The sequence below is a fragment of the Crocuta crocuta genome, unplaced genomic scaffold (genome assembly GCF_008692635.1).
Source record: "Crocuta crocuta isolate KB4526 unplaced genomic scaffold, BGI_CrCroc_1.0 scaffold2, whole genome shotgun sequence".
NCBI lineage: Eukaryota > Metazoa > Chordata > Mammalia > Carnivora > Hyaenidae > Crocuta > Crocuta crocuta.
Window position 1 is genome coordinate 2,090,992 of NW_027528640.1, and position 25,517 is coordinate 2,116,508.

Here is a 25,517-nt window from a genome sequence, read left to right on the forward strand (position 1 = left end):
ATTCTTGGGATTGTGAGTTTTGCTGTTTGAATTTAACATTTATATGTATCAGAAAAATCTAATACATTATACATTAGAAAGTCACACCACAGTGTCACAGTAAGATGTTATAAAATAGTGGTTATATGCAAAACTCTCAAGCTCAGCTGCTCGGGACAGAATCCCAACTCTACCTCTTTTTTTCTTTTAATGTTTATTTATTTTTGAGAAGCAGAGAGAGACAGAGCACAAGCAAGGGAGGGGCAGAGGGAGAGAGAGACCACAGAATCAGAAGCAGGCTCCAGGCTCAGAGCTATCAGCACAGAGCCTGACATGGGGCTTGAACCCATGAACCGTGAGATCAGGACCTGAGTGGAAATCGGACGCTCAACAGACTGAGCCATGCAGGCACCCCTCAACTCTACTTCTTATCCATGTGACTGATCTAAGTTTTTTTGAACTTGTGTCCTTACCTATATAATAAACATAACCATACTATTTTGCTCACATGATTGTTGGAAGATCACTTAAGATAACTCATGTTCGCACCTAAAAATTACCTAGTGTGAATTAATGAAGTTAGACACTTTGTATCTGCTAACATGATTACTTCATTATCCAAACAACAATATGGGAACACTGAATCTCTCCTACTCATCGATTCCAATCCAGATTTATTTTGAATTTTCAGAGTTTTTTCTAGTGAGAAATTCAGTGGAGAGAAAAGGAGTACAAAACCAGATGTAAATAATAGATCACCTCTCATATTTTCTCTCTGAAACTATTCTTTTCAAAGCATATTTCAAATTTATTTTCTCCATAATAGGTGCCTCATGAATCCTTGACCATAGTTTGCCCTTGTGTGGTACCTACATATCTCATTTTGCCTTTTTATTTATCTGACTTGGCAGAAAGCAACAGTGCAGCCCCCGGGAGTCCTTGAGAGCAGAGCCTCTCCCCTGCGCTGACACTGGGTGCCTGCCTTCCGCCAGAGCTCTGCGAAAATGTTTTTCCAAGGTTGCACTCCTTTAAAGGGAACATATAGAGCATCAGGTGTGAGCGTTAAGACAAAAAGCTATTCTTCCAAATCCTTTTCTCCCTGTCAAGCTGAGGAGGAAAAGAAAATCTGTAGAGGATTTTAAAAATAGATCTTTCCTGCAAACCCCAGATTGAAATTTGCCTTGTGTTATTTTAAATCAGACACTCCTAAGGCCTGCCACTATCTAGAGCCAATCTTTAATTCATATTCAAATAAGGCCCTTTGTGGTTTTTAAGCAGAGATGGTAAATACATGTCCACTTTATTATTTGTAAATATATATACACACACACTATATTGTGAGTCATTATACATTAAGTATATACATTAAGTATATACATACACATATATGTACACACATATATTTATCTGTAAATCAAGTTTCTAGCCCCATTTATCAGAAGGCTCTTCCTCCTTTCAATTTCTGAAAAGGTCATTAAGCTTTGCAAATTATATATAGACACTAAAATTTATTAAAGGTATGCAATTAATTGTAACTAATCTTAAATATCATTTTGTTAGGTTAAGTCATGAAATTGCTAGTTTTCTTTAAAAAATTAATGTTTATTTACTTTTGACAGAGAGGGAGAGAGAGTGTGTGAGCAGGCGAGGGGCAGAGAGAGAGGGAGACACAGAATCTGAAGCAGCTCCAGGCTCTGAGCTGTCAGCACGGAGCTTCATGGGGGGCTTGAAACCATGAACTGTGAGCTCATGACTCAAACTGAAGTTGGATGCTGAACCAACTGAGCACCTGAAATTGCTAGTTTTGTAGGTCAAAATATAATGTACTGTCTGTAACTTTATGCAGTTCAATCTAATTTCTACGTACTCTGTTGTTGGTAAAACCTTTGCTATAGCGAGTGGCTGTGGACTCATTCCCAGGGCTCCACCTTTAGCCCCTTCGTATTGCTTTTCTTCTCTCTCTTTCTCTCTCTCTCTCTTTAATGTTTTGTTTCTTTTTGAGAGAGACAGACAGACAGACAGCATGAGCAGGGGAGGGGCAAAGAGAGAGAGACAAAGAATCCCAAACAGGCTCCAGGCCCTGCCTGAGCTGTCAGCACAGAGCCCGACATGGGGCTCAAACCCACGAACCGTGAGATCATGACCTGAGCCGAGGCTGGACACCCAACTGACTAAGCCACCCAGACACCCCTCTTCTCTCACTTTCTAGGCAGCTTTTTCCTACTTCCTCACTCTGGGCTTCCAGGAACCCTTTAGAATATGGCATTTCTGCTACTTTCTTATGTGGAGTGCCTTGGAACCCTTTTATAAATTTTATTCTCTCCCTTTCTACAGGACATAGGGAGAAGGGGCTGGCTTGTAGAGAAGAGACACACCTTTTTCATAATCTGTACTCAAAATGGCCCCCCAAAGGGATTTGATCAAACTAAAATAAATAGTATTTTCCTATCTTGAATCATACCAGATGCTTAACACCAGCCAGCATTAACAGCATTAAGTCTTTCCCTCCAGTTACATTATAAGTAAGAATTATATTAATATGAACTGTAGATGTTATACTAGAATTTAGTGAGATTAACAAGAAATTCAGGCTCAGGGCACCTAGGTGGCCCAGTTGGTTCAGCATCTGACTCTTGATTTCGGCTCAAGTCTTGCTTGAGCAAACAGTTTATGAGTTCGAGCCCTGCATTGGGCTCTGTGCTGACAGTGTGGAGCCTGCTTGGGGTTCTCTGTCCCTTCCCTGCTCGTTCTTTATCTTTCTCTCTCAAAATAAATCAACTTAAAAACAAACAAACAATACATTCACGACAAATTGCAGTAGATTTGCAACAAACAAAAACACAGAAAATTCAGGCTTTTTAACTGAGATGAGTTCATGGATAAAAACTGAATTTATAGGGGCACCTGGGTGACTCAGTGGGTTAAGTGTCCAATGTCAGCTCAGGTCATGATCTTGCAGTCTGTGAGTTCGAGTCCCATGTCAGACTCTGTGCTGACAGCTCAGAACCTGGAGCCTGCTTCAGATTCTGTGTCTGTCCTTCCTCTGCTCATGCTCTGTCTCTCAATAATAAATAAATGTTGAAAAAATAAAAAAGAAAGAAAATGAATTTATGAAGTGAGCTTCATAAATACTCATAAATTACTCATTCAGTAATTTCAAGAACACTGGATTTGTTTTCAGAACAAATGCTTTAGTGAGTTCCAGTCCCTCCTGCCCTTGTTTATTATAAAACCACAAGACACACACCATGCCCAGTGACCATTCCTTATTAATTATTGAATATCAGCATCTTTTCAAAATTTCTTCTTTGTGACAGGTTTTCCGTATTAGTATTCAATCTCCATATAATTTCAACCTTGATATAGAACTGAACCATGATTTACAGGAGTTCAGGGATAGAAACTGAATTTATCATGTTCAGAAATAACGAGATCAACCTAAGAACAGACTGATTATACTTTTCTTCTTGTCTGATTATTCCAAGGTGAGATCTACCTTAAGTAACACTTCTGATAGTAGCAGCCCGGAATGTTAACAAGATTCAATATATAAATAAAGTGTTAATATTTAAAATATTTAAATGGATTTTAGCATATATTTAAATGGGCTCTTTATTGGTCACAATTTTTTAAAGGAATGCCTTGTCAGGAGAGTGTAATTTATAGCTTTATTATTCAGAAGATGAATTGTGAAATCAGACTGGCTACTGTAACTTGACTGTACTTGGGGCCAAATTACTCAAGCTGTTGGGAGTTTATATTTCTGTGTCTATAAAATGGGGATAATGAAATCTGCTGTAGGGACTTTGGAAAGATTGAGGTAAATAATGGATGCCAATATTTAGCACTGAATTATTAATACCTGTTAGATATTATCAGTGTTATGCTTAGATTTTAAGGGGACCCATAAGCAGCAAAATGGATTTGATCAGCTAAATGTGTTAGATGACCAAAGAAACAAATTATTCGTGATTATTAAATAATTGCTGTATGTAGAATTCATGAAGGTCACTGTAGGTTATTGCTGAATACAACTTTAAGAAAATAGATTATTTATAAACTTTCTCAGAGCTTAAATTCCTTTTCATGCCTGCCTTTTTACTTTTGGACTCTTCTCACATGTGTTCATCATTGTATTTTTAGGCTCTTACCAAAGCACTGGGAAATTGCATATATATTTTCAAGTGACACACTGAATACCAATCAGTATCAAAATATCATTGGTAAACTGTGTTCTCTCTTCTGAAACCTATTTCCTCTGATTCCTACCTGCATAGGTAGTATTCATTCTTCAAGATTTATCACACATGAAAAATGTTTCAATGGTTTGTTTGATCTGCAGACTTGATACAAATAGTCTTCATCTCTTTTTGAAGTTGTATTGCTTTGGAATTATACTGCTAATTAGTATCTGGCTTAATTAGGAATAAAATATATATATTGTTCAGTCTCTCCGTAGTGTCTTAACCTTAGGATTATGTCTTTAATGCCTCTAATGTTTGAGCAATATTCTTTAGCATATGAACATGACAGTATTATTCAAGAGTATTATGATTTTGTGTCTCTTTATTGAAATATGCCTTCTTCATGCCTATGTTGTGTGTGGTGAGTATGTGACCAGGTTAGGGGTAAGGAGTAGATCATCCATAAATCAAAAGTGTTGAGCAAAATGAAAAACTATTTAAAAGGACAAAAATAAAAAAAAAACAAGCAAACTCTAATATTTGGTAGCTAATCATAATATTATTTCTCATGATTCTCTGCAAAGAAGGGAGATTTAGGGGCGCCTGGGTGGCTTAGTCGGTTAAGCGTCCGACTTTCGCTTGGGTCATGATCTCGCGGTTCGTGGGTTCGAGCCCCGCATCGGGCTCTGTGCTGACTGCCAGCTCAGAGCCTGGAGCCTGTTTCAGAGTCTGTGACTCCCTCTCTCTCTGACCCTCCCCCTGCTCATGCTGTCTCTCTCTCTCTCCTAGAAATAAATAAAACATTAAAAAAAAAAAAAGAAGGGAGATTTATTGACAAAAGAAATATATCTTATAGTTAGACAAAAATTCCAAAAGAGAACTTTTTATAAAAATGGTTTTATATTTTTTAGTTATGAACACTCTTGATATTTTGGCTTGTTAGAGAATAAGCCCTACCTCTTAGAAGCTTTAGCCAGTATAGTTTGGCAGATACTGATTTGAGTGTCACAAACAGTAAGGATGTCAGACTGTGTTCAGGATATAAAAATAGCTGAGTTCCTAGTGGTACCTTGCAAATACCTCTTTCTAGAGGCTTACAGGATAAAGAGCTTTGTCCATCAGAATTTTCCAAGCAGTGGGGCAGTGTACAAGGCGATTGAGCGTAGAGATATGTATTCATTACAGTGTAGGTGAGTGGTCTAGGCAGAGAAAACAATTTTAATTGGTGAAGACCATGCTCATGAAGGACTGCATCAATGGCAATAGGGGGGAATTAGGGACTTTTATTCTTGTTAAGAGCGGGGAACTTTGGGAGGAAGAAACTTATCTAAAGAGGACTTGTCTGAAGTTTTTGTTTAATACATTATATAAATCTCCTTTACGTTCCCCAGTGAGGAGATACAGTTTTCTTCAAGGCTTCTGAATGGACAGAAGCATGGTTTCAAGACAGTACAACTGGATTGGATTTGAGCTATAATAAAAGATATTCGTTTCATTTCATATTTGAAGAGAGCTTACTTTGTTTCTGTGAGCAATCAGGTAGATTTTCATTTATTTGAATTTACTGTCTCCTTACTTGAAAAAGCAAACTTAAGGATTTGATGGCATACTGTAGTAGAATATTGATATGCACAAATTATATAAATTACTTATAGAATATTGCCACTAGAATAGAACAATAATTTGAGATGTATTTAAATAAAATCAATGGAAAAGGCTAACAGATCATAGGGTAGTTGTATTTTTAGTGTTTTGAGGAGCCTTCATACTGTTCTCCAGAATGTCTGTACCACCTGTTTCAACATATTGTGCTAAGTGAGAGAAGTCAGTCATAGAAGGACGAATACTATATGATCTCACTCATAGGTGAAATTAAAAAAAAAACAACAACAGACAATTATGGGGGGGAGATGGAAAAATAAGATAAAAACAGAGAGGAGAAACAAATGATAAGAGCCTGTTAAATACAGAGAACAAGCTGAGGGTTTCTGGAGGGGGAGTGGGCCAGGGGATGGACTGGATGGGCATTAAGGAGGACACTTACTGGGATGAGAACTGGGTGTTACATGTAAGTGATGAATCACTGGGTTCTACTCCTGAAACAAGTATTGTACTATATGTTAACTAACTAGAATTTAAATGAAAAGAAAAGCTAACAGAAACAAAAAGAGAGTTAATTGTGCATAAGCAATTACTCAGAATGTAGCAGACCTAATGAAACTAACTTGTGAATTTGTTAATGCCTATGTCAAAATCATGATTAAAAACGAAAGGTGGATAGTTAATTATCCAGATATTTAGAACAAAATGGGCAGCCTAAATATGTTACTAACCACAGAATACTGAAGGAGAGAGGAAAATACAGAGAATACATGAGAATCTTTGTTTGGAGGAAATCATGCTAACTTGATAGTGTAAGATAGGAAATATAAATAAGGAATGTTCTGCCTGGTGATCTGTTCAAAAGAAAAAAAGAACATAGATTCCTTATTTTCAGCAGCTGAAGATGTAGATACAAACAAACATTAGACTCAGAGCACAGCAACTGGCTTTTTTGAGCACATAAATCCCCCTTTGGAGATGGATTGCTTGTTGGTGTTAAGGTTTCAGATCTGTGATGGATGGACACTAGTCATTGCCCAATCAGAGGGTATGAAGGCCAATTCCAGACGTTCAAAACATTAAATATAGTACAAAATATTGTCACTATTATTGAAGATGGATTTATCTACACTTTATCCCATGAGCTCTGTAATTCTGCAATTTTATATACCATTAACCCAAACCCATCTTAGACAGTTATTATATTATTAGGTCTTTTTTTTTAACTTGTGTTAAAATATGCCTTTCTTTGTTTCCTAGTCTTCCTTGAACTATAGAGACAAGTCCACCCTCTTTCCCAAGAGAGCTATTCAGAGTTTGAAGTCAGTTATATGTACTTCGGTAATTTCTTCCACAAACTGTGTCTCCATCTCAAGTATCAATTCCTCATGTATTGCTATTATTACCATAAACAGTCATTCCCAAAAGTTCCTTTTACCTTATAAAAATATGAAGTTCTGCTTAAGAATAATAACTTTGGGGATCACAACCTGGGTTTTTAAGCTGACTTCAGCTGAGGTTGTGATCTCGTGGTTCCTGGATTCAAGTCCCGCCTCGAGCTCTGTGCTGACAGCTCAGAGCTTGGAGCCTGCTGCAGATTCTGTGTCTCCCTCTCTGTCTGCCCCTCTACCACTCATGCTCTTTGTCTCTTTCTCAAAAATAAATAAACATTTTTTTAAAAAGTAATTTTGGGGTCAAATTGCTCTGTTGTTTATTAGCCATATGACTTGGGCCTAATTTAATCTCGCTGTACCTGTTTTCTTACCTTTAAAATGGGGATAATGCTAATACTTCTACCTCATAAAGTTGTTTCTCTGAAGATTAAATTGGTTAATTTTGCTACAGCACTTATGTAAATGTTAGGCATTACTATTACTGCTATAAAAATTATTATTATAAAATATCTCTATCCTTGTTCTAAATACTCTTTACCATGCATGATTTGCATCTATTTTATGCATAGTCAACTCACTGACTATTACTAAAGTCTCACCATGTATCGGTAGGCACACTGCCCTGGCATAATTGCTAATCTCGGATCCCCTCATGCTGAGACAATTCATTTGAGCTGAGTGTGGGATGTTACTGTACCTCCTCTTCTTACTATCAACCTTTGATTTCATCCTCACACATTTGGTTGGATCCTGATCTTATCATTTAATGCATTTAGGTTTTCTAAAAAATAATTTAGCAAAATGCATTGACATACATGATAAATATGCTTTCTAAAGTTTAATTCTGGTCGTAAGTAATAAAAGTTAGGAAGAATTAGGCTAAGGAGCTCCATATACTGAATGTCCAAGAAAGACTTCCTGCAGATTGAAATTGTACATATTTTAGGTCCTTTGACACACCGTCTTTCTGAAAATTATCGGTCCAAACGTCATTATATTAGTCAACATGCACCTGCATAGTTATCATGTTTCTGTAAGAATGTATCAAATTCCTTTATCATAAATGCACCATGATCAATATCACATACATAGGGGCCCCTGGACCCTTATCATTCCTAATCTCTTTACCCTGTTTAAGAAATAAATTAGTTCAATGTGTAGTAACTTATTTTTAATGCAGCTGGGCAAGTTTTAAGTGTGTAACTTCCAGACAGTCTTTTACTGTCCCTTAAATAGTTGTGGAACCAATATTGGGATTGATTTTTAGATGAGATCTGATATTTGGGTTTCCTTCTTTGAAAGTAATGAATATTTTCCATTTTCTAGCCTTTTCATACTTTTATTCTAATTTCTCAAATATCAGTATTAGTGATTTAGGACAGCCTTGACACAGAGTTCTCAGAATTTCAAAAAAGGAATAAATGAATGGCTGGCCTAGGAGACTGCTGAATTCAGAGCAACGCAGTGGTTTTGTACACTGGAGGAAGTCCCTTGGTACAGGGTTTTCCCAGCCACTCCAGACTTTGAGTTCAGTTCCCCGGCATACCCATCAATCATCTCACGTGAGCAGAGACTTGGCCACAGCATTCTTGCCTCTCTTTTGTAAGGTTGTCTTCCCCTTTCTCTCTCTCCTCTCCATTTTCCTTATTAACTTCTAGTTACCTTTAAGTGTTTTTTTTTTTTAATGTTTTATTTATTTCTAGGAGAGAGAGAGAGACAGCGTGAGCAGGGGAGGGTCAGAGAGAGAGGGAGTCACAGACTGAAACAGGCTCCAGGCTCTGAGCTGGCTGTCAGCACAGAGCCCGACGCGGGGCTCGAATCCACGAACCGCGAGATCATGACCTAAGCGAAAGTCGGACGCTTAACCGACGAAGCCACCCAGGCGCCCCTTTTAAGTGTTTTTTTAATGTTCATTTATTTTTGAGAGAGAAAGAGTGAGCAAGGGAAGAGCAAAGGGAGGGGGACAGAGGATCCAAAGGGGTCTCTGCACTGACAGCATCGAGTCCAATGTGGGGCTCAAACTTGCAAACCGTGAGATCATGACCTGAGCTGAAGTTGGACACTTAACAGACTGAGTTGCCTAGATGCCCCATTTCTAGTTATCTTTAATGTTTATCTCCTAAGTCACTTTCTCTAGGATGCCTTCTTGCACATGGTCATTTGCCATGCCTCCAGCCACCGAGTCTCTGTCACTTAGAGCTGTGTACCCCAACCCCTCTCTGCATGGCATCTGCGAAACACCAACCATCCTTTTCACAGCAACTTCAGCCATCTAAGACCCCACTGGATCCTAATATAATAACTATGCTCTTTTAAACACTTGTTATGTACCTGTGTATACATAAACATCTATTTATCAATATAAAAATGCATATTTATATATAGATACAGGTATATATTTACTTTCCTCAGCATCTCTGTGAGAGACTTCTATAAAATAAAATAGTTGACATAGATTGAATTCACCTGGACAATATCACACAGCTATCAGGGAAGGGGCTTAGAATTTCCTGCATCTAGGCACCTAGTAACTACATCAATTCTTGAAAAATCCAAGAGGAAAAGTAGTTCCCAAATGATCATCGTATGAAATAACGGTACCCCTTTGCATTTACTTGATGAGAAAGAAGCAAATAGACTCAAGGATAATATACTGAAGACATTCTTGATTTTGACACACAAAAACCTCATTGTTTTATGCCCCCCCCCCAAAATGCTCAACTTGTAATGGGTGCTCAAAATATTTGTTTATGGAGGGTACCTACTGGCTCAGTTGGTTAAGCATCCAACTTTGGCTCCAGTCATGATTTTGCAGTTGGTGGGCTCGAACCCAGCTCTGTGCTAACAGCTGGGAGCCTGGAGTCTGCTTTGGATTCTGTGTCTCCTTCTGTCTCTGCCCGTCCCCCACTCGTGCTCTGTCTCTTTCTCAAAAATGAATGAACATTTAAAGGATTTTTAAAAATATATCTGTTATTGGAATTGGATGTTTTTAGAGAGTTCCCAAAGAAACGCTAGCAGCAGAGATGTGCACTCTGCTTGCTTTGTGAAATCTGACATGAGATCCCACTTAGCCATTTTATGACACTGTGCACCTCTATCTGTGTGATATAATTTTATCTACCCTAACCCACTATAAAAACAAGAATTAGCATTCACCTGAACACCAAATAAATATGCATGAAAAGGTTTCTCAAATTCATATTTATTTTGCACATGCATTCAGAGTATAGCATTAAGTTCAATATTCCCAGGATACTGCATTCCTTGGTGAAGAGAGGGCTACGTTAAAGGGTCTGTCCTTGGTGACTGCTCAGAGTTCTGAACTTATGCGACCTTTTATAACTCGGAAGGATTCTGATAGAAATGTATATTTATATTACTGACTTCAAAAGAAGCATTTGATTAGGGATGGAAGTCCAGGGTATTTCAGTGATATGAAAGAAACAGGGTGCATGGGGATATGCATTATTTGAGTATCACACCTTCTTTTAGGATATATGCATATGCCTTATATAAATATATGTACACACATACATGTACTCATATGCTGTATGTCTATGTAACACATTTCATGTGAAGATATTTACACATTTTATAGGCATAAAATATTAATGTAAATGGAGTTTTCCTCGTTCAGGATCCTGTGCTGCATTGTGTAGTAATTCAGCAGCTGGACTGTGTTCACTGAGTTTTACCAAAGACTATGAAATTAATACGTGTGATTTTTATTGGAAAGAGATTTGTTTTCACCTCTAGGCCATGTCATTGCCCCTTTGTTATGTGTGTGCACACATGCACATGTGTGTGTGTGTGTGTGTGTGTGTGTGCAACTTAGGAGTTTTCCCAATACATGATCATTTGGTCTGTTTGCTTTATTTTCTGATTTAGAAGATAAGTGCAGAAGTGGCATATTTATCTCATAACATGATCATTTGGGAACTGTTTTCCATTTTAGAGTCTTAGAGATTAGTAGAGATGCTAATTCAATTATTTGGGGTATTTATTTCACTCTTATAAATATATGTGATGTGTGTATATGTGTATGCCACAAGCCAGAATGTACGTGTGTGTGTGTGTGTGTGTGTGTGTGTGTGTGTGTGTGTACATCTCTTTTGGCTCTTTTGCCTATCCATAGCATGTGCTTCTATTTAAAGTTCAAGCTTGGCAACCTAAAGATACTTCTTTAGACAGATGTAAGGGTCACAATGTCAGTAAGACTTACCTTCCTTCACACAACACAAGGCACACATTTCACTTAAATAAGTCCTAATTCTGTCACTTCAGCCATTTGCTTATGTGAGCAATGGTGAAGCCGGGCCAGTCACCCTTGTTTTCTACACTTTCTCTGAGTAATACGAACACTGCTGTCAGTATACGTGATGGGTGAGGATGTGGAAAAAGCTTATGAGAAAGATTTTAAAGCCCAAGAAACAACCATGCAAAATAGTAACAAATTATCAGTATCCTTTGGCCGCGAGTGCAGATGTGAATTAAGCACCCCTAGGGTTACAAATGTGAATAGTTTCATATTGCCCAGAAAACCTTCAATATTTAATTTCATACATCAAGCATATGAGAAAGATGTGAAAGAGTGAAAACTGATTATCCTTATCTGCGAATGTGACCCAAGTGAAACCTAGCTTTAAAAATATATATTTAAGATGCAAACAGCCTTTTTTAAATAGCAACTCTTTCTCTAAATGTGTATTTTGTATAAAGGATTGTTCACCATCGATGTACCTTAAAAGTAAGTTGTTTTCATTATTTCATACTCCTTTCTAATTTTTATTGGTGTACACACACTTTTTAACCCAGCGTCATTAGTTTGTTTTCACGTTCCATACTCTTTATGTAATTTATTAATCATAGCCTTCTTCCATGTGGCTACAAAGGGGTCACAATTATAATTGTAATAATAGTATTCTGTCATAAATCCTCTTATTTTCATTTATTGCATTATTATGGATTCTGTGTTATTACTTCACCTTGCCCTGTTAAAAGAATTCCAAGGACTGTAGTTACTAGGTAGAAATGCTTAAGTATGTGTATAAGTCACATTAAACACCTGTTAAAAGTGACAATATTTTGGTTTAGGATGAGCAGGGTCAGGAAACTTTGTAACTGATGTATCTTGAAGTACTCTCCCTAAACAGCTTAAAATAAACATAGATTGTTCTACTCCTGAAGTCCTAGGAGCAGAAGTTGTCAGAATGGTTCTAAAAGTCTGAAATGAAAGAGGCTTCTCAAGAAGACCTATGGAGTTCTCCCATGATTTTCACTGTTTAGTGACATTGGGCGTTAGTGACATCAAGAAATTAGCAGTGTTGGGGGCAGAAGCAGGGGATGTTTGTTAACTTGACAGTTGTACCAAGTGTGGGCATGGAGACCTTTAACATTTTTAGTCTAAGTTAGAGAACTTCATGCCTAGCACTGGTTATAAATCTGGGATGAAAAGTTTGTATATCTGCATGGGGATATTTAGTTCTTAGCTACTGTCTTAACATTATTTAGCAATCATCTGTTAAGTGCTTACATTGTGAAAACACAGTTGTAGATTCTGGGGAAATGCGGGAAAGGCAACATTATTGCCCACTTGAAGTTTATATTTACTTCCTACTCTTTGAAGAAAGACTTAAGTGTCTCTGTACCTTGTCAAAATGCATTTACTTTCAACAGTTAGTTACTGATTATTTTACTGAGGATTTTATGGGAAAATGGAAGGTTTTACTTTGCACTCCCTACAGGAAAACAATAAAAATGCCTTTGAAAAAATAAAGTATTCATAGGGCATTTCTGCTTCAAGCCAGGATCGTGTAACAGGTGCTAACATTTCCCTCCTACATGAAAAGAAAAAACTAAAAAAAAAAAAAAAAAGAATATGTAAAACAACACTTTTCTTGTATTGGAGATTAGAACAGAGATTCCTGTAAGAAGGGAAACATTAAATGAGAACTATGACTGCCCTGAGTTGTGGTCTGGGGACATTTCCATGCTCATCTGTTGAGGAGTGAACCAGGTGCAGCCTGGCAATTTCTGCATTTAGGAGACACAGTAGGCGGCTAAGAAGGCTAAGGCAGCTGGAGTTCACAGGACAGAGGACTGGAGAGAAAAAAGTGTCCCAAGGAAAAGGCTCCTAAGACTTGGAATCCTCTCTCAGTCTTCTGTTTCTTTTATCGTGTTATATTACCTTTAGTTTAAGTACAAAGAATTCCCTTTAAGTCATCAAGATACCATTTGCCCACTTCTCTGTTTGCCCACCAGGCTCTTGTATCTTTCTTGAACAATTGTGAGGCAGATACCCTTTGCCTGGGTAAGAGAGAAATCCATGGCTTGTTGCCTTTGCCAATAACAAAAATGTTGGAGAGCTGGGTGGCAAAGCCGTTGCCATTGGCCATGAACGGTATTAAAAGATCCAGAGTGTCTCTCTTTGACGATGATCACACCAGTTCTTCCCAGGCGAGCACCTCCAGGCACCATATACAGATTACCAGTGTCAGACCTGAGGAAATCAGTAATCTTCCAGTCTCCAAGTCAGTCTGAAAGATGTCCTTCACCTTGATGAGGGCATCAGGATGGTGGATGGTGCCAGCACCGTGGGCCACCAGGTGAGGGATTCCTTTTGTCCACACAAAGATCTCTCTCACTTTGCACAACTGATATGTGGCCTCCTCAGGCGTCATCCAGACACCAGAAGAGCAGCCCTTGGTGTCATACAGAGCAGATGGAAATTCTCCCTAGTCTTGTCCATGCTGCTGACATCCATAACACCAGCAGGGTGGGTTATATCAGCTCAGACCTTGCCATCAGTCTTAATAAAATGCTGCATCAGGTCTTTACTTCATCTCCCGGTAGAGCATACTTCAGTCTGTTCCTTAGGACCATGATAAGAAGAAGACTTTCTCTTCACTAATGGGGAGCTGTAGATGGAGGAGCAAACACACCGGTCGGTTTATCCAGCATCCAGTGCTTTGGAGCTGACATACTTTAGATGCTCCTTGGGGCCATAAGCCATGGCTGTGCTAGGCACGGAAAGGGGACTGCCTCCTCCCGGTACCTGAGAAAAGAGAGTAGAGTCCTCCCTGAGTCTTAAGGTGAATGTTGACTGGCACAAGCATGTGAGGAAACTCTCTGAGGCTATGTAAAGGACCTGTGAGGAAAAGTGGGATACTCTTCAGGGTTCAGATAGGACCAAAGATAGTTTATGTTCTAACTAGCCTGAGTGGAAAACTCTGATTTCCAGAGTGAGAAAAAAATTCAACGTAGGTTAGAATACTCAGAAGGATATCGTAGTAGTGGGAATAATTAGTACTTAGCAGGATATTATCTTAGTAGTGAGGATAATTAATCATAGACTGAGCACTGCTCTGGACACAGCTAACAAATCAAAAGGCCATTCTAGAAGGAGTCACACTAGTTCAAAGTAATGTGCCTACTTTATAGAATAATGCTGAAGAGCATTTAGAGGAATATGAAGCCATTCATATCCAGCAAGGTAAAACACATAATGTTCAGCATTCAATGAACTACCATATTGGTATTCAAAGACGTAAGACACTGTGACTCACAATAATATAGTAGACAATAATAGAAATTGACATACACATTATAAATATGATGGAAGTTATGGGCAAGACACTGAAAAGTATAATTACATCTGAAATGTGCAAGCTGGTAGAGAAAAGCTTTAGTGTGAAAAATATGACACGGAAAATACTTTGGATGAGACTGAAAGAAGATTAAACACTGTGAAAGAAGAGGCCAGAAGAATTGAAGATAGAATAATAGAAACTATCTGAAATGTGATAGAGAGGTAAAAGACAAAAGACACAATAAAGAAAACATCAGTGAAATGCCATAGGATAAAATCAAGTAGCCATTTATAATTGTACCTGAAAAAGGAGTGACAGGAAACATATCTCATGAAATAATGGCTGCAAATTTCCCAAATTTGATGCAAACTGCACAACAGTAGATTCATGAAGCTCAACAAATGCCAACCATAAGAAACACAGAAAACAAAGCATATCATACTGAAATCCCTCAAAATTATGGATAAAAATAAAAGCCTAAAAGCAATCTTAGCAAAGCAGTTGAAGACAAAATGACAATATATCTCTCATCTGAGACGATATAAATAAGAAAAGAATGGAAAAGGTATGTTTAAAATCCTGGAAGAGAGGCACCTAGGTAGCTCAGTCGGTTGAGAGTCTGACACTTGATTTCAGCTCAGGTCGTGATCTCATGGTTCATGGCTTCCAGCCCCATGTCAGGCTCTGTATTAATGGTGGAGAGCCTGCTTGGGATTCTGTCTCTGTCTCTGTCTCTCCCCCCCCCCCCCCCCCCATCTCTCTCTCATCTCTCTCTCTCTCAAATAAATAAACTTTAAAACCCTGAAAGAAAACAACTGTCAATCTGTAGACACTACTCTATCTTTAAAAAATGAAGGCTACTAAAGACTGTCTCATCACTAGCAGATCTATACATAAAAAGTAATAAATTTTAAAAAAACCTTTCAAGGAGAAGGAAAAAATACAAGATAGAAGTCTGGAATCATACAAAGGAATAAACAGCTGCACAGATTATAAATGTGTGGGAAGTATTTTATATTTTCTCTTTTTTAAGAGACCATTTAGAGGCACCTGGGTGGCTTAGTCGGTTAAGGGTCCGACTTTCGCTTAGGTCATGATCTCGTGGTTCGTGGGTTCGAGCCCCGCGTCGGGCTCTGTGCTGACTGCCAGCTCGGAGCCTGGAGCCTGTTTCAGTCTGTGACTCCCTCTCTCTCTGACCCTCCCCTGCTCGCGCTGTCTCTCTCTCTCTCTCTCCTAGAAATAAATAAAAATATTTTTAAAAAAATTAAAAAAATAAAAGACCCTTTAATTGATAATTGAATCTTTGAATTAAAAATAGTAAAAATGTACTGTGGTACTAGTAGAGAAAAAATACGTAGACATAAAGTGTGTGAAAAAATAGGTAACAGAGCCTGGAATTAGGAATTGTCAGATAAACCATGATAATGTATTTGTACTGTAATAGTGCATGTGAAGTGATACAGTATCACTCAAAAGTAGACTGTGGTAAGCTAAAACGGTGTTGTATAAACCCTATTACCAGGCAAATAGGTACAAGTAATAGTGCTATAGCCATACAGTGGAATACTACTCAGAATTTTTTTAAATGAACTATTTACATACATAAGAAGCTTGAATGAATATTAAAGTAACTTTATTTATTGAAAAAAACAACACAAAGTAAAACTACCATGTAATTTCATTCATATGCAGTTTTTAAAAAGTCCAAACCATAGTGACAGAAAGCAGGTCAGTAGTTCTCTGGGAATATAGGTGGGAGTGAGGGTGTAAGTGATTGGAAGAAAAAGAGAAAGAGCAGTCACTAAGGAGCCCAAGGAACTTGGCAGGGGTAATGAATGTAATCATCATCTTATTTTTTAAGTTTTATTAATGTTTTTGAGAGGGGAGGGGACGTAGAGGAAGAGAGAATCCCCCAGCAGGTGCCATGCTGTCAGCACAGAACCCAATCTGGAGCTCGATCCCATGACTCTGGGATCATGACCTGAGCCAAAATCCAGAGGGAGTTGGATGCTCAAAAGAGTGAGCTACCCAGGTGCCCCTGTACTCATTATCTTGATTGTGTTGATGGTTTCCAGGGTCATGTGTATGTCAAGATCTGTCACCTGATAGCTTTAAAGCACATGCAATCTCAAGTATATCAGTGTCTCAAAAATTATGTGTAAAGCAAAAAGTAAAAAGCAACCAGCCAGACAACAAAAGCTCAGTTCTTCCTTCCATAATTCTTCTAGCTTGCCATGTTATCTTTCCACCAAATACAGCCTAGAACAAATTTTCCTTAATTTACTTAGTAATCTGGCTCTGGTACTCAGCAGTCAGAACTCAGCGGCTAATGAGTTGTGTAACTCCTGTATAGTTACTGAGTTGCATAAATACTGTGTAGTTACTGGGTTGCATAACTACTGTATAGTTACTTGAATTTTGCTGGCCATGTTCCTTTAAAATATGCTTTAATCATTAGTGATTTCAATCTCTGTTTTACGCATTAAATTTCATTCTAATATGCATAGTATATATACATATGTGTCTAACAACATGCATATGTTCATTACATATGACATATCTATTATAGAATATATATTTTTGCATGGTATATGTATATATGTAGATGTATTATATATAAATATAAATACACACAAAGACACAACCATACTGTGTTCTGATGGTAACAATTTTGACATGTTTCTTCATGAGTAACCTACTTAAAGGGTTATGTGAAATAATGTTATTAAGTTTATTTTACTTTAGATTCACAAGAAAAACTGAGTTTACTTTTACTATGGTTTTATTTTTATTTTTGAGAGAGGGAGTGGGAGAGGGGCAGAGAGAGAAGGAGACATAATCTGAAGCAGGCTTCAGGCTCTGAGCTGTCAGCACGGAGCCTGATATGGGGCTCAAACCCACGAACTATGAGATTATGACATGAGCTAAAGTTGGACACTCAACCGACTGAGCCACACAGGTGCCTTTAAAAGCTGATTTTTAAATGTTTATTTAGTGTGTGTGTGTGTGTGTGTGTGTGAGAGAGAGAGAGAGAGAGAGAGAGAGAGAAACATGAGCAGCGGAGGAGCAGAGAGAGGAGAGACAGAATCCCAAGCAGGCTCTGTGCTGTCAGCACAGAACCTGATACAGTGCTCTATCTCACGAACTGTGAGATCATGATCTGAGTTGAAATAAAGACCTGGATGCTTGACCAACTGAGCCACCCAGGTGCCCCAGCAAAGGCTGTTTTTAAAGAGAACTACCCTACTGGAGGAAATGTTTGGATTGAAATGTGGTTGTGTTATGGAGAAACATTCATACAGCTCTCAGGAGACCCAGCAGACCAACATAGATGCATATGTAAATAGAACAATGTCATTAACCTGTACTTGATGAGGTGCACGCTGATAATTCTATAACTATGTACATAAATAGTTATTGTTCACAAGTATAGTACATTCATTACTTGTCCATAGATAGGTCATGACCCAAGGTGAATACACTGAGGTCTTTCTGTACATATTTCCTGTGTAAACCACAGCTAATACTCTCTTGTACTCAGGCCCTAGAACAACTTAAGTTTTTCAAACATAGATGAAATGTTACTTTAAATATCCCTCATCCGCAAATTAACACTGCCTTTCCTACGTGTTTGCAAAAGTTACAGAAGTTATAACACATTGTCTCAGAGTTGGTTGCTCTTTCTGACTGTTGAGAATAAATTATCATTCATTAGTGCCTTCCTAGTGGTCCCCGGGGTTGTTAAAACTTTTCTCACCTCCTGGTTAAGGGCAGTTGGAATTAAAGGTTTTATTGCCTCTCAGAACTTGACCTCAATAGAAAAATAACATAATTTTAAGCCCCAGAGGAAAGGACCTCTTACTTCCCAGAGTTCCCTTGCGAAACCCGTTGATGATATTATTAACATGATTCTGTCTTTTCAATGTTTCAAAGCACCTCACAGGGTTTTGTGTCTTTGCAGTGAGATGGATTGGAAGGGGACCTGGCCCTCCTTGTTTCTGAGACCACATACATGCTAAAATCTTTGCAGTGTGTAGTTTATCAATAGGCATATGGAATCAGAAGGACCACTGAAAAATCTGTCATTTTTTAGACCGATATTATTCCCCTATGTTCTTATAATTGCATAGTGGGAAAAAAGTGTACAACAAATGATTAAAGTCACTAATACTTTTTAAGTATTTTGGAAGCATGAAGTGAAGGATACACTGACATTCATTCTAAAATCTTTGCCAGGTTTGTGCTGCTCAACATTTAGAGCTGGCATGACTGGCACTTGATTTTACAAACAGTAATGAAGGATCAGGTCCAAGAGTGCAGTGTGCAAAGATAAACTGATCTGAATAGAAAAATTGGAAGGGCATAAATTGAAGGGAACAGTTTTAACAACCCAACTAGATTAGGATCCTGTAGAGAAATGGCTGGTGATAGCCTGTGATTGGTAGCTGAAGGAGTTTTAAACACAGTGTTGCTTAATATTTACTTTCATATTGCTTGCTATGCTGAATGGTAAACAAATCTTTCAACTTAAAGTCTTCAGTCAAATGCCTTGTGTGAATTGTTTTAAGAAAAAAACCGTGAACATTGGTTAATTTCTACCAACCGTTGTCACAGAGTAAAATGAAGAAAAAATGTGGAAAACAACACGTTAGTGAGATCTAGAAAGTCAGAGCCAAAGTGGCCATTACCATGTAATCCTGGAATATTATGCTGGGGTTTTAGTAAGAAAATGGGTTAAGGGGCTCAGCCCAATTGATTTCATTGAGATGGTCAGGAAAACCTAATTTACATGCAGATTGCCTCATTCACTAATTACTTGCACATCACTGGCCATATATGGCCTGCTGAAATAACAAATCTCAAATGTGAAACTCAATATCTTCAAAACTCCTTGATCCCTTTCCATAAGGAGGAAGTAGGATCCTACCACTGACCCACCCAGCACACACATCTTGGGTCAAAATCAGTCTTTACCCATTTCCTACTAAGTGTTGTGATTCTTATGCCAATGCTTTTGTCCTTATTTTTTGCCCCTGGACCTTTCCAGGAAGATTTCTCTTTGAAACCTAGCGCCAATGTAAAGGCAGACTGGTGTTGTGGTGCCAGCGAAGCAAAGCAGGGATGCCAAAAATACCAAACATGAAGGAAAAAAATCCTGAAAATACCCCTAAAATCCTAGAGTGTCAAGACATTATTTTGATTACAAACAAGTCAGGACCTTCACTGAAAAGCATTAGTTAGTTTTGCTAGGTATTATGAGCCACAGTTTAGCATGAGATTCAGAGAACCAATTTCATATCATATGGTAATTAGTACAGGGGAGGGGAGATGATATTTAACCACCTCCCGCCTTAAATTGTGAAGTAAAATTAGAGTTGTCATCTTGGGCTAAAAATCATATTCAGACACGCTTGACCTGGAATCTATCCAAGCTAGATCCCCTTCAAATATTCAAGTGGCCATTTTTCATGGATGAAGATCACATGTTGTCCCCCCCCCCCCGTAACTTNTGTTATTGTTACTCTTTCTTTGTTGGTCTAAGCACAGCATAACATCAGAATCAGGTCTGTTTTAGATTCCAGATGACTAGCCTGAAATGTGTATGGCTCTATTTTGTAAAATGTTCTCTATTCTGTTATTCTGGAATGTACCAGGCCACAGATAGATAGTGTCATAGATATATCACCCTCTTTGCTATACATACCCTGGAAAATTGGCTCCATTTGCCTTTTTAATTTTCATGGTAACTGAATTTACTGTAAAGGAGCAAAGGTTTTGAAAATGCATTCAGTCATGTATTTCTCCTGCAGGTATAAAGTCTAAGCCTACAGTTATTTTTTGAAACTTCTTTTGCTGTTGCCAGTAACATCTTCCTAATAGTGGGTTGCCAAAAGACATTTCTTTCTTATTATTTAATTTACTTATGGAAAGAAAAAATGGGCCGGGTATTACTTACCTTCCCTGATTATATACATATTGACTAGAACCAGAACCACAAATTACAATGGAACTCCAGAAAATAGCATAGGTCACAAGTTCAACAGTATTAATTTTGCTTATTGTCCTTCTCTGGAGGTAGTTTGCTTGCTGGCACCCTTGTGAAATAGTGTCTCCCCAAATGAGGGAAATTTCTATATCCATATGCCTAAAAGTCCATTGAGTAAATTATCTTAAGTGTATTATTTCAGATGTCAGAATCTCTCCTATATCCCCTTATTAGTTTATTAAAATATATCCAATGAGATAGATTAGTCTGGTAGTTTTCTTACATTATAGATAAAAGGACTGCAGCATGAATTAAATTTGCTGGGCACTGTTTGCCTACTGGTCCCTGACAGAAATGTTAGAACTTAATGATGTTCAGGGGAGTGGTCACATATACAAATACTGAAGGAAGGGTCATTCATAGTCAAGTAAATAATTAAATATAAGAGAATTTTCTAAAGTGTTAGGAGGGCACTTGGGTGGCTCCGTCAGTTAAACATAGGACTTTCGATTTAGGTTCAGATCATGATCTCAAGGTTCAGCAGATTGAGCCGCACATAGGGGCAGAGCCTGCTTGGGGTTCTCTCTCTCCCTCCCTCTCTCTGGCCTGCCCTTGCTCTCTCCCAGAACAAATAAATAAACAACAACAAAAGTATTATGAGATGTGTTAATTCTAAAATAAGGTTTTCCATAGATATTAGCAAGAAGCCTGCACTGTTTTTTTACATTTACTTGAACTGTTCCAAAACCTGATTACTTGATGAGTGGTCACAAAATNTAGGTAATATATATATTAATCGGTGTTCTTCTAAGAAGTATATTCTCTCTAACTAGGGATAAGATGCAGTTCTTCCTAAAAAGGAATAGTAAAAACTTATTTATTTTCTGTGGGAAATCAAATAGCTAGGGCCTGGGTTAGAGAATTATAGGGAACGCATTTCAAAGCATAACACTGCTTTCTGGACTTGCTGAAAACAGAAGGCTACGCTTTGCTTATTCAGTTAAATGCATATGGGGTGGGGGGGCGTTCACTTGGTTTATCTGGTTAATGTATATCTAGGGGTTAGGCTCTGCCTATGTTCATAGATTCCTTAGACCATGTTATTTCATGAGATATTTTATAGCCCTGTTGTAACTGATTTTTCTGCATGCATTCTATACATCCTTTAAAATAACGTTTTTAAGGTTTATTTTTGAGTGAGTGAGAGAAAGAGAGCACATGAGCAGAGGAGGGGCAGAGACAGGGAGACCAAGAATCAGAAGCAGGCTCCAGGCTCTGAGATGTCAGTACAGAACCCAACACGGGGCTCGGACCCATGAACTGCTAGGTCATGACCTGACCTGCAGTTGGACATTCAACTGACTGAGCCACGCAGGTGCCCCTATACTTTCTTACTGGCACATAGGCCACTGACCTATTGTACAATGTTTCCCTGAATGTATGCTCAGTATATACTTGAGCTTGAGAACAGCTTGGGGAGATTTCCCTTAGTCTCCCTCTTAGCTTTCCTGACTTGCATGGAGTCTTGAGTAACTCTTTCTGAGGCCGTATGCTTTGCTGGACAAAGTTGAAAGCCGAACCCGCACTTCCCACAATTTACCTATTTTCCTCTTAAATGGTCAGAACAATAGCCATGCCCCGTGGTGACAAATCCTGTTTTAGTTTTCCTCCTCCACATCCTTCTCTTCTTCTCCTGTATTCTGCCATAATTTTATATGACCACTCTGAACTCATGGAATAGTAGTTTTCCAGTGTTTTACACTCATTTATGGTTATTTTTTCCAATCAACCTTTTATTGAATAGTTTGTCCTTTAGTTTAAGAGTACATAGGTGTGCAGTATTTTTCCACATCTCTGCTGATTTGTAGCTTTTTTCCTGTATCCTGGAGGGAATATGTCTCAGATGAACTTTTCTGATCAATTTTTCTAGAACCGTGGTGTGCCATTTCCATACAAATATTCACAGCATCTTTCAAGTGATGACAGTTCTCTTGAGTTTTAAGTTCTGTTCCTTTTTGGGGTGAGGAATGGTCCTTGTCATTTTCTCTGATTCATTCTAGGTCACTCTTCCTTTTCATGGTCCCTGCTCTATTTATTCTTATGCATCTTTTTATGCAAGTCCAATTGTATTGCTCTTGACAACTTTGTCGTATAGTCATAAATTCTGAGTCAAAATTATCTTTCCTTTAGTTTTCTCAAAGTGTGTTTGGCTCTTATTTCTGATCTTCTGATTATATCTATTTTAAATATTTAAATGTTTGATTCCTGGAGCGCCTGGTTGGCAGAGTTGGGTAAGCATCCAGCTTTGGCTCAGGTCATGATNTTTCTGGTTTTTTTGGGTGTTTTTGCCTAAACGTTTATTTTTTTTTAACTTTTTTCTTTTTTTTCCACAAGAGTCAGTTCCTTTTCCTACAAAGGTTCTGTGAAAGGCTACCTGCACCCTCCATCGGCGCGCCGCTCCCCATGCCATGGCACTCTCTACCGCCGCCATGTCCTAATAGCCCAGATGTCCAGCAGCCCGTTTGCTGGGTTCTCCATCAGGTCCTGTGCAGGAAGTCTGGCAGTGGGGGCAGGGGTCCGTGTGCCTGCCCCGCTGGCCCCTCCATCCGGGCACCTGCCTCCTCTGCCGTGCTCTGAGGCAGGCCGCCAGAGGCCCTCAGAGCCAGGCCCAGTGTTCTGGCTGGGATCCACCGTGGGCAGTGCCCCTCTAGCTCATCCACCAGAGCCTGCACTTGCCCCTTGTGCACATTAGTTCCTCCAAGCCACCTCCAGGAGTGTCCCCCACTGCCCCCAAGAGGCCCCTGGAAGAATGTTCCCTGGAAGCGTCCTTCTCTGGAAGTGCTCCCGCCTCAGAAGCAGCCTTATTTCCTGCCCAAAATGGGCTCTTGGAAGTGCTTGCACCACAGAAGCGGTCCCTTCCTGCATCAAGTGGGTTTCTGGAGGCGAGATCCCGGGAAGTGAGCCCCTGAGAGCGCGTCCTTACCCGAAGTGGGGTCCCAGAAGCGACCCGCCCCAGCAGCAGGCACCCCGGCCCCAGAAGCCTCATCCTGGAAGCATCTCGCTGGGAATGTCCCCACCCAGAGTTGGCCCTGCCCGCACCCCCCGCCCCAGGTACTCCTTTGGAGGCTGGGGGCTGCAGTGCACCCCCCACCTCTCTTTACAGCCCAGGACCTCCAAGGTGGCCACACTGCCACTTTAGGGGCCCGCCCGTTTCTGCAAGCCCCTGTTTGGCCAGATAGTGTTAGTCTGACTTTCCTAGAGTGCATAGGACAGAGTTCTCCTTTCTCACTTCCGGTAGTACCCTCTGTGGGAGACCCGACTAATTCACTTGCTTCTCTCCTCATGGGCCTGTGCTCCCTAGCCTTCCCTGCCTGCAGTGGAGGGACCCTCGCCCTGTCCCTGTCGTTGGGGTGCCTCCCCCACCCTGTCCCCGCCCTGGGGATATTGACACTGCGNACCCCCCCCCCCATCGTGTCCCGCTGGACCATCTGCAGCCTGTGCCACAACGCAGCTGCTGGGGTGCGAGCTGTACCTGCTCTCTGTGTGTGTTTGACATGATCCCTCCTAGTGACGTCGAGGAAGAGCGGGGGCTGTGCCCCCCAGACTGTTGTTCCTGTACCGGCCTTCTGGGCCCCTTCGGGGGGGCTTCCAGGAACTCAAGATCTTTCTCTTCTCTGGTACCAGGTGTCCTTCTGCCCAAATCCCTCCTGGGCAGGTGTGTGCAAGGCACGTGCTTGACACTGAACGCTCCCTGGGTCGTCACGTATCTGGGAAGTAGACCATCCCCCACGTGCTGGTGGAGGTGACAGCATTAAATACTGATATGTATTAAGAGTACTGTCATTGTCAGGTGGCCTGGACGCATTGCCCCATATGAGTATGCTAATGTGAACCACTTAAAAGGTGATTTCTTTCTTCTAGATAAACAGAGGAAAGTGCTGTCACATAGCGTCAGTTTTACCATACCATTATTAATTAGACCTCGTTCTTTGCTCTTAAGACACAGTCTTCTTTGGAAACTTAGAATTCTCTAGTTTTTACCCTTTGAGATGGAAGATGACCATGTGATAATTATGTGTAACCCTAGTGCTTTTAATAAAGTTTCTTTTTAGATGGTTTTAAGTGCATTTTGACTTGTGGGATTTTAAGTTTGAAAGTAAGTGCTACTCCGTGCATTATTAATGCAGTCATATCCCTGACTCAGAGAGCAAAATCCTCACTTGTGTAACTCACTGCTTACCATGTGATAGTGCCCCATGATTATGTGAGTTCAGCAAACACATTTGAAGTAGGCAAGTCCTTGTCCAAGAAACAATTTCGTATGGGTTTTACAATCTTTTTTTTTTTTTAAGTCTATTTTCAAGTTGGTTTCCATATAACACCCAGTGCTCATCCCAACAAGTGCCCTCCTCCATGCTCATCACCCCCCTTCCCTTCCCCGTCCCCACCCCTATCAGCCCTCAGTTTGTTCTCAGTATTCAAGAGTCTCTCAAGTTTTGCATCCCTCCCTCTCCCCCACTATTTTTCCCCTTCTCCTCCCCCACGGTCCTCCCTTAAGTTTCTCCTAATCCACCTATACGTGAAAGCATATGGTATCTGTTCTCTGCCTGACTTATTTCACTCAGCATAACACCCTCAAGGTCCATCCATATTGCTACACATGGCCAGATTTCATTGTTTCTCATTGCCATGCAGTATTCCATTGTATAGATAAACCACATCTTCTTGATCCATTCATCGGTTGATGGACACTTAGGCTCTTTCCATGTTTTGGCTATTGTTG

General features: G+C 39.5%; 1 pseudogene; it reads right to left on the reverse strand.

Annotated features, from left to right (window-relative positions):
• Positions 1-13,381: 13,381 nt before the first annotated feature.
• Positions 13,382-14,171, reverse strand: LOC144224313 (small ribosomal subunit protein eS4, X isoform-like; annotated as a pseudogene).
• Positions 14,172-25,517: the final 11,346 nt, after the last annotated feature.